This window comes from Mustela lutreola, chromosome 6 (assembly GCF_030435805.1).
Source record: "Mustela lutreola isolate mMusLut2 chromosome 6, mMusLut2.pri, whole genome shotgun sequence".
NCBI classification, from domain to species: domain Eukaryota; kingdom Metazoa; phylum Chordata; class Mammalia; order Carnivora; family Mustelidae; genus Mustela; species Mustela lutreola.
The window spans coordinates 158,795,516-158,805,185 of NC_081295.1; the positions used below are offsets into that span (position 1 = coordinate 158,795,516).

Genomic DNA, 9,670 nt, shown 5'->3' on the forward strand with positions numbered 1-9,670 from the left:
TCAGCGGCTCGTCCCTTACTGTGAGCAGACTGGGCTTCTGTCCAAGGAGGGAGGCTCGGGGGTCTCTATGTTAGGGAAAAGGCCCTGGGGTACAGGGGTTCAAAGAGGCATTGCGTTGGTCCACTGAGGGCCTCGCAGGGCCACGCAGGACAGGGTTAGGCTGAAACAAGTGAGGGACAGCATTAGAGCTTCCAAGTGTGGGGTCCGCTGGCCCGGGTCAGTCACCACCGCGTGGGAGTAAGTTCTGGATCTCTGATCTCCGTGGCCTCATTTGTGAAGATAACAGTGGACATCCGCTCATCACAGCCACGCCAGGTGCGAGGACTGGTGCTCCGACTGTCCTTGACCCGGGAGTATGTTTGGCCGTGCTGGCCCCGTCACTACTCCTGCTGAATGAGCCCTCTGACGGGGCAGGGGGGGGCACTTCCTGGGGGACCTGAGCATGTGGCTGCTCAGACGTGAGGACCCTCCCTCCTAAGAACCAAGAACAACAGGAAAATGGCTGCTGCTGGGGACAGTGGAGAGATGGCCCTTGGGACAGCCCCAAGCGCTCCCGGCCTGCAAAGTCTTTGGGAGAGCTGAGCAGCTGGGAAGGAAGTTACTGTCCTAGGCGAGAATATTCTGAGTGGTCCGCGAAGGAAGGAAGCGTGCTGAGGCTCTTAGAGAGCTTGTGTCCTCGCAGAGAAGGGTGCTCGGCTCCTGGACTTCCCTCTTTCTCTTCGGCACTGTGTTTTTTTTGTTTTTTTGTTTTTTTTTCCCTTAAGCTATTCTCCCATTTTTGCAAAGAGCTGAAGGGTTGGGTGGGTCCTGCCATTTCGTCAGCCTGTTCAGGAGGCAGTTTCTGAAGTTCCGCAGACCTCGTGCAGAGGAGGCACCAGACCTGAGCTGGAAAACCAGTGGGCCGGGACTCTCTGGCTGAGGCTGACCGGACGTAGTATGAGTTCCCCTCTTCCCGTGTGTCTGTTCTCAAGAGGCCTGTGGAGTAGGTAAGCCTGCCGACTGGAAAGTGAACCATGGGCTTCACAACTGCCCCATGGTGGATGCGAGAAGACCAGAACTATAGCCTCCGGCTCTCTTTGTACTTCGTTGGGTGTACATTGCATGGGATCAGAAGTCCTGCTGTGACCCGGGGAGCCGGACTCCTCTGCAAGCAGGAGTCCGGAACCACTGGCAGAGGCCCCAGGGGGCGGGCGGTGGTGAGAGCAGCACCCGGCCACCCTCCCTCCCTACCTCTGTTCCGAGGGGACTCAGCCGCCGGCAGGCTTCAGCCAGTTTTCTGACTGCTGAGCCCACCGGAGTGCGTGTGTGGGGGGCCACCCGGAGCCTGTCTGCCTACTCGGTCACTAACAGCATTTCGGAGCACTCTGTGCTGCCTTGGTTTTGTTGTCTTCTCAATAAGCGAGTTTTGACTGGGGATGCTGCTAGGGCAGCTGCTCCTCTGGGCTTCATGGGACGCCGTTTCTCCATGTGGGAAGACAGGAAGTGTGCAAGCAGGTCAAGTTCAGAAACAAGGTAGGTGCATGAAAAAGTGCTCCACATCACTCAGCATCAGGGAAATACAACTCAAAACCACAATGAGATACTACTTCACCCCAGTCAGAATGGCTAAAATCAACAAGTCAGGAAATGACAGATGCTGGCGAGGATGCGGAGAAAGGGGAACCCTCCTACACTGTTGGTGGGAATGCAAGCTGGTGCAGCCGCTCTGGAAAACAGCATGGAGGTTCCTCAAAAAGTTGAAAATAGAGCTACCCTATGACCCAGCAATCGCACTACTGGGTATTTACACTAAAGATACAAACGTGGTGATCCGAAGGGGCACATGCACCCGAATGTTTATAGCAGCAATGTCTACAATAGCCAAACTATGGAAAGAACCTAGATGTCCATCAACAGATGAATGGATCAAGAAGAAGTGGTATATATACACAATGGAATACTATGCAGCCATCAAAAGAAATGAAATCTTGCCATTTGCGACAACATGGATGGAACTAGAGCGTATCATGCTTAGCGAAATAAGTCAAGCGGAGAAAGACAACTATCATATGATCTCCCTGATATGAGGAAGTGGTGATGCAACATGGGGGCTTAAGTGGGTAGGAGAAGAATCAAAGAAACAAGATGGGATTGGGAGGGAGACAAACCATAAGTGACTCTTAATCTCACAAAACAAACTGAGGGCTGCTGGGGGGAGGGGGGTTGGGAGAAGGGGGGTGGGGTTATGGACATTGGGGAGGGTATGGGCTTTGGTGAGTGCTGTGAAGTGTGTAAACCTGGCGATTCACAGACCTGTATCCCTGGGGATAAAAATATATGTTTATAAAAAATAAAAAAAATTTAAAAAATCATTAAAAAAAAAAGAAACAAGGTTGGTGGGAGAGCGACCTGGGGTGCTGGGCTCGGCGGTCATCAGCTCCCAGGCCCCGGGCAGCCCTGTCAGGCAGGTGCTGCGTGCTCGGGCACAGGGACCGGGAGCCCCTTATCCAGGCTTTGACTTATTTCACTCAGCATGATCTCCTCCAGTCCCATCCATGTCAATAAAAAAAGTTGGGTATTCATCCTTTCTGATGACTGAGGACTATTCCATTGTGTATAGGAACCAGTTGCTTTCCTGTACACTAAGAATGTAACTGTAGAAAGAGAAATTAGAGAATCAATTCCATTTACAATAGCTAAGATACCTGGGAATAAACCTAACCAAAGAGGTAAAGGATCTGTCTCATGAAAGACATGGAAGAGCATCCCATCAGAAAGGATGAATACCCCTTTTTTTATCGACATGGATGTTTTATAAACATATATTTTTATCTCCAGGGGTACAGGTCTGTGAATCACCAGGCTTACACACTTCACAGCACTCACCAAAGCCCATACCCTCCCCAATGTCCATAACCCCACCCCTCTTCTCCCAACCCCCCTCCCCCCAGCAACCCTCAGTTTGTTTTGTGAGATTAAGAGTCACTTATGGTTTGTCTCCCTCCCAGTCCCATGTTGTTTCATTGATTCTTCTCCTACCCACTTAAGCCCCCATGTTGCATCTCCACTTCCTCATATCAGGGAGATCCGTCCATCCTGCTGGAATAGTAGAGGGGCGTCCTCAGAGAGCTCCCCTCCCTGTCTTCCTCTCAGGTCTGCTGGTCACCAGGAGAGGGAATCGGAAGAATACATACTGTGAAAATGTCCGTGCTCCCCAGAGCAATGTGCACTTTCAATGCCATCCTGATCAAAATATCAACAGCATTTTTCATAGAGCTGGAACAAGCAACCCTAACTTGTAAGGAACCAGAAAGACCTTGAATTGCTAAGGAAATGTCGAAAAAGAAACCAAAGCTGGGGGCATCACGTTGCCTGACTTCCAGCTCTATTACAAAGCTGTGATCACCAAGACAGCATGGTACTGGCACAAAAAACAGACACATAGACCATTGGAACAGAGTAGAGAGCCCAGATATGGACCCTCAATGCTATGGTCAAATACATCTTGAACCCTGCATCTCTCTCTCTCTCTCTCACACACACACACACACACACACACACACAAGGGGCCCCCAGTGATGAGGGACCCTAGCGGCCAGTTACTGGTGGGGCTTAACCACTTTAGGCCAAACAAAGGGAAAGGGTGGTTGAGGACAGCTAAGGAAGGAAGTCAGGGAAGTAGTTGTGAAGAGGGCTGCATAGTTAGGTTTGTTACCCAGATTTAAGTTGATGACTTCCCCATTGACAGAAGGTGTGAAGATTCCTCCAGGAGTTCAGGGAGGAAGGCCCTTTTAGAAATGTGATTTTGCTTTGCAAAAGGGAGACTTTGCCTGTTATTGAATCCTCAACAGGCCTTAGCTCAAAATAATCCACATGCCAAAGAGGCCTCTCTTGGAGGTGACCTCTGGTATTCTCCAGCATGATTAACTCTGCATAGAATAGGAGCCTGGCTCCACAGTGGCCAGGGGGTGCAGTGTGAACTGGGCTCTGTGCACCCGTGTCTACTCATGATTCAGTGAGGCCGTCAGAAGGAGCTGCTGTCCCTACTTGAGTAGGCAGCTAAAACTGAGTTCTTGAAGGCCATCCCTCAAAGGCTTCCAACTCAAGTGCTGTACTTGAGTTGGGCAGGTACGTGCCTGTCCTCATGGGACCTAAATCTTACAGGCTTCAAGCATTGAGGAGGGACCAATTCACAATCCAGTTCACAATCCCTACCTTCCTCCTCAATCATTGGGTTCCTGTTGTGACCCTTCTCCCACAGCGTCCCAGCCTCATGATGGGATTTCGGAATATAGGTGGGGTTCACTGGGGTGAGGTCTGGAGCCAAGAATGAACTCTTGAGACATCTTTGGTGCAAAATGGTGGGTCTACATGTCTGTTTTTGTGCCGGTACCAAGCACAGGGACAGGACCTGTGGGCAGAAAGAGCAGCTGCCCTGGGGTTTCCAGGGCTGGTGATTATATACTATGGGGCTGGGGAGGTAAGGAAAAGAGAGGTTTCAAAAGGATTTTCATGTGTTAAAGACTTGCAGGATGCTGGGAGGCCTTGCCATTGTCAAGTTAAGGTTGTTTCCCCCTCTAGCAAGGCATTAACAAGACAGTAGGAAGCTTCCTGGAGAAACACTGCACTCTGCCTGCCTCAAGAATCTGTCATGGGCTGCAGGTTCCAAGGACATTTAACTGTATCTACATTTCCTTCTGGAAGCTAAGCCATTGACAGAAATACTTTGTTCTTGTGGATCGCTAAGACATTTGTAAACTGAAGGAGACTCGTCTCGCAGGACTGTGATCTACAAGCTAACTATTAGTTCTTCCTTTAGGGCCACTGGAGTGCCTGAATGTCACACATACCCACAGCAGGGGGATGGTGGGGCGCCAGCGCCCGCTTTGTCCTCAGCTTGCCTGCCACTCCGGGGTCACTCATGCGCAAGACCGTTTAGCTCTTTACACGTGAGGCATTGGCAAATATTTCGTATTAATTTTGTTCCCTCTGCAGAGGTTCAGACCTCTAGGAAGAACCCTCTGCTTCCCACACACCTAGGCACTCACGCACTTTGTTCTTTTGTTCTGGGCTTCTTGTGAGGGGTGATGGGACAGCTCACCCCCACTGGGCTGGGAGGCCAACAGTGTGAGCTGTCAGCCCCGCCTCTCCTGGTGACCAGCAGACCTGACAGGAAGACAGGGAGGGGAGCTCTCTGTGGACGCCCCTCTACTATTCCAGCAGGATGGATGGAGCCTTCTCAGCCCCGCCCCTAGAGCCGCTCAGGCAGTGAAAAGCAACCACGCTTTGAATCCCCAGCTTACTGCAAGGGACTGGTAGTTCCTAACAGCATTCTCCACTCAGTCCTTTAATCCTTAAGAAGAAAAAAGTGTAACTCTCCTGTGTTTCCTGGACTTGCGTACCGTTTTGCTGAATCTCGTTTGTCCTGGATTATAATTCTTATTTTTTTTAAAGACTTTATTTATTTATTGGACAGACAGAGATCACAAGTAGGCAGAGACAGGGGGACGTAGGATCCCTGCTGAGACCCTGGGATCATGACCTGAGCCGAAGGCAGAAGCTTAACCCACTGAGCCACCCAGGCGCCCCTGCATTTTTTTTTTTTTTTAATCCCTGAGTAAACCCATCTCGTGCTGGTGAGATAACTGATGGGTTTGACTCGTAAGGCTAACAGCCTCACACTCAGTTACATAAGCTGGAAATCTGTCTCCGACCACCTCTGTCTTCCCTGCACACTTCGAGGGTTATTGTTAAGTTTAGCATAGATTTCCTCCTGACGTTTTGAGTAGATAACGTCACACGGAGAATTAATTCAGACTGAAATGCTAGTTCTAAAGCCTGTGTTAAGCCCTTTATTCAAACACGTCAGGTTTCATTAAAACAGTTCCTTTCAGACTGCTTCATGTCAGGCTCTGTTGTGTCCCCCACAGGCTTCTGTACGACCAGAGCTGAAGAGCGGGTGCAGGCGAGAAAAGGTGGCGGGTCAGGAGAAAAAGAAATGCCATGATCTGAAAAGTGAGATCAGGGTCAGTAGTACTTGCAGGGATGAGATGAGGCTATTACTACCAGCTGGGGGATCTACATTAAGAGCGGGACGTGGTCTGAGAGGAGCATGAGGGACATAAGGGTACTGCCCGTGGCTTGCTGGGAGGCTCAGGATGAACACGGAGTTAAGTCTGCTGTTGTGTGCTGCTGCTGCAGGGAGAAAATGTTCCGCCAAAGCCATTTTGTGCTGGGGTTAGAATAAAAGTAGGATTTTCCCATTTTCTTATTTCATCAGCATGCGCCAAAGAGAATTTGGTGTTGTCATTGCCACGGAAAAGCTGAGAGACAGCATGTGTGCGATTAGGATCTCCAGAAAGCCATATGCATTCTTTGGAGAGATTCATTCGTTCATTCATAGAATTAATTGGGTGCCAATTTTCCACAACATTTTGGCCCTCGCCTTCTGGGAGTCTGAAGCCTTCTGGGGCATCTAAGCCAGGAATGCATACCATGAGCTGTAACAAAACTTCCAACCACTTACTGCGGCGTCTTGATCACATGGGATGCTTTGAGGCCTTCAATAATTTCTTATTCCCAGGAAGGAAACTTCCCTTGGATGCAAAATTGGTTTAGATTTGTTTCTAGATTGGGATGAGTTCCTCAAAGTTTACTGAGAAGCTGAGACTTCTTACCTGGGCAGTAGAAGCACTGTTTCTACCAAAAGACAGGGTTAAGGACGTAGAGACTTGAGTCAGCCTCCTGGGGAAAGATTGCTGACCTGAAGCTGCTGCTTAGCTCTGTGTCTTATGAAAAAGACTCTGTGCATCTGAAAAAGCTAGGATCCACCTCATGGTGTGACAGGGATTAAATGCATTGATACGCGTAAATCACGTACATGGTACAATGCATTGATACGCGTAAATCAAGTACATGGTACAATGCATTGATACGAGTAAATCACGTACATGGTACCTGGAGTGCCCTAATCAGTGCACACTCAGTGACGACAATGGTCTGAGCAGAATGCGGGGCTGATGATGACCTCCAGGAGAATCCCTGTGGGTCCACCTGGTGGACACGTTCCTGCTCAGTGCCCACGGTGGGGGCGCTCCTGGCTCTGAGATTTTCCTCTGCCCAGAGGATAACACCCGCCCCTAGGTGACCCGTGCACGTGGGGGGAAGGAATGTCCATGCCAAAGTGACTCATGGGTGCTGGGGAAGGAGTGGAGAAATCTAGGTGACCCATGGATGCTGGAGGAAGGAACGCCTGCACTGAGATGACCCGTGGACACTGGGGGAAAGGCATGGAGAAGCCAAGGAGACCTGTGGATGCTGATGGAAGGAATGGAGGGACCGAGGTGACCCTTGGACACCAAGGGAAGGAATGTCCACACTTAGGGGACCTGTGGACACCAGGGGAGTGAATGTCCACACTGAGGTGACCCATGGATGCCAGGGGAAGGAATGTCTACACCAAAGTGGCCTGTGGACACTGAGAGAAGGAATGTCCACACCGAGGTGACCTGTGGATGCTGGAGGAAAGAATGTCCACACCAAGGTGTCCTGTGGACACCAGGGAAAGCAATGCTGGTGCCGAGGTGACCTCTAGGGTGGGGATGGGGGGGGTAAAATGCAGGTGCTGATGTGACCCATGGTGTGTGTGTGTGTGTGTGTGTGCATGTGTGTGTGTGCGTGTGTGTGTGTGTGCGTGTGTGTGTGTGTGAAATGCAGGCATCAAGTGACTCCCCTCTCTGTCCAGAGGCTGCTCTGTTCCCAGGCTGAAGGTGCGAGGACATCTGAGTACCCTAAGAGAGGTTGCGTGGCTTAGATCTTAGATCTAAAGTCTGTGCTCCTGGGCTGGTTTCAGAGCTTGCCTGACCTCAGCTCCCCCTCCTGCTGTCATTTGGGAGGATGAAATGAATGAACAATGCAAAACACACAGAAGGAAGTGTGGGAAAAACTGAAGGGAGAAGCAAAATGGTGTGGCAGGGATCAGAAATGGGTGTGAAACCATTAGGACAGATGGTGTAGACACATCGTGGTGAAGGCAAAGACCATTAAAGACAAAATAGATCAAAGAGGAGATCATCTGAAATCTCTCCTGTTTCACGTATCGGTGCCTTCCGCACCTCAGCCCACTTCCTGTCCCTGCCTTACAGATAGGGCACATGCAAGCACCCCTGCGTGCACACACGTGGCCATCATCCACTGGCGTGGCACCGTGGGGGAGGGCACAGGTGCGGGGAACACAGGCTTCCTGCCAGCGGCACGAGGACCTCTTCTGGACTGGGCAGCACATGGACCCGCACTCGGCTCCGCTTGTGTCCCTGTCCTTCCCCAGCAGTCTCCTGAAGGCTCTCTTGACTTCCTTGTTCCTCAGGTGAGAGGGTAAGTGCTGGGGTGCCCGCGGCATAGAAGCGACCAAAGAACTTGCCCCATTTGTGAGCATAGGAACTCTGGGGCTGGAGGGAGACGACAATGCCTGAGCTGTACCAGAGGGTGACCGCTGTGAGATGGGAGGGGAAGGTCCCAAACATCTTCCTCCACTCTTGCGCCAAGTTAATCCTCAGCACTGCTCGGGCGATGGCACAGTAAGAGACAAGGATGAGGCCGAGGGGCACGACCAGAATGAGGACGCTGGCCACAGCCCTCCGGGTCTCGTTGTAGGTGGTGGTCCCACAGGACAATGTGATTAGAGCTGGGACCTCACACACGAAGCCATCCATCTGCCGATGGGGACAGAGGGGCAGGCGGAGAGGGGGTGGCGTCTGGACTACTGACTCCAGCAGCCCGATGACCCCGGCCACGGATGCCAGCTGCTGGCACCGGCAGGGCTAGATGATGGTGGTGTAGTGGGGGCGCTGGCGGGTGGCCGCATAGCAGTCGGAGGCCATCACTGCCAGGAGGGTGCACTCAGTGGTCCCCGGGAACAGAAAGATGAAGAGCTGAACAGAGCAGCCAAGGAAGCTGATGGGTTTTGGGCCCCAGGGGTTGACCAGCATCTGGAGGATGGAACTCATCCAAGAAGGTCCAAGAAGGACAGGTCAGAGAGGAAAAAGGTCAGACAGCAGAATGGTGAGGGTGTTGCCCACCTGAGTCAGAAGGTAGGACAACCGCGAAGAGGCTTCTTTCAAGTCCTGGGCGTTCAGAGAAACCCCGAAGGAGGAAGCCGCCAGGGGAGCTCTGGGTGGCCATGACCTCTTCCTGCCCCGGTCTGGAGGGACGTCTATCGTCTGAGACCCCAGCTGGCACTGGTCAGGCCACAGCAGGTGCACCTTTCTCTTCCCATCGTCCCACCAGTGTCCTCTCCTGGACACCACCCTCAGCGGCTCGTCCCTTCTCATCCCTCCTGGTCAGTGTGGGCTAGCTGGCGTGGGGGCAGCAGGACGTGCTGGCAGACGGACAGAGCTGTCTGCTGGGGCCCTGGGCTGCTGGCTGAGCGTAAAGGAGGCTGGTGGAAAGCAAGCAGGTGTGAGCTGACGGAGCACTTCAGCACCGCCTGTACGGAGTGCCTCTGCGTCCTGTTCTAAGTGTTAAGTGTTTCGTTGTCCTTATGTTTGTTGGAAGAGCCAGCAAAGTCATGTATTTTCAAGTGGATTTTCAGGTTATAAGCTATCTACATAGAGTTCATCATTTCTCTGTCAGGTGACTGTTGTGGAGCTCTTTATACCACATTATATTCTGTGCATCTTTTTTGCAGGGGAGC

General features: G+C 51.7%; 1 pseudogene; it reads right to left on the reverse strand.

The window, feature by feature from the left end:
* Nucleotides 1-6,006: 6,006 nt before the first annotated feature.
* On the reverse strand, nucleotides 6,007-9,016 carry LOC131834759 (olfactory receptor 2H1-like; annotated as a pseudogene).
* Nucleotides 9,017-9,670: the final 654 nt, after the last annotated feature.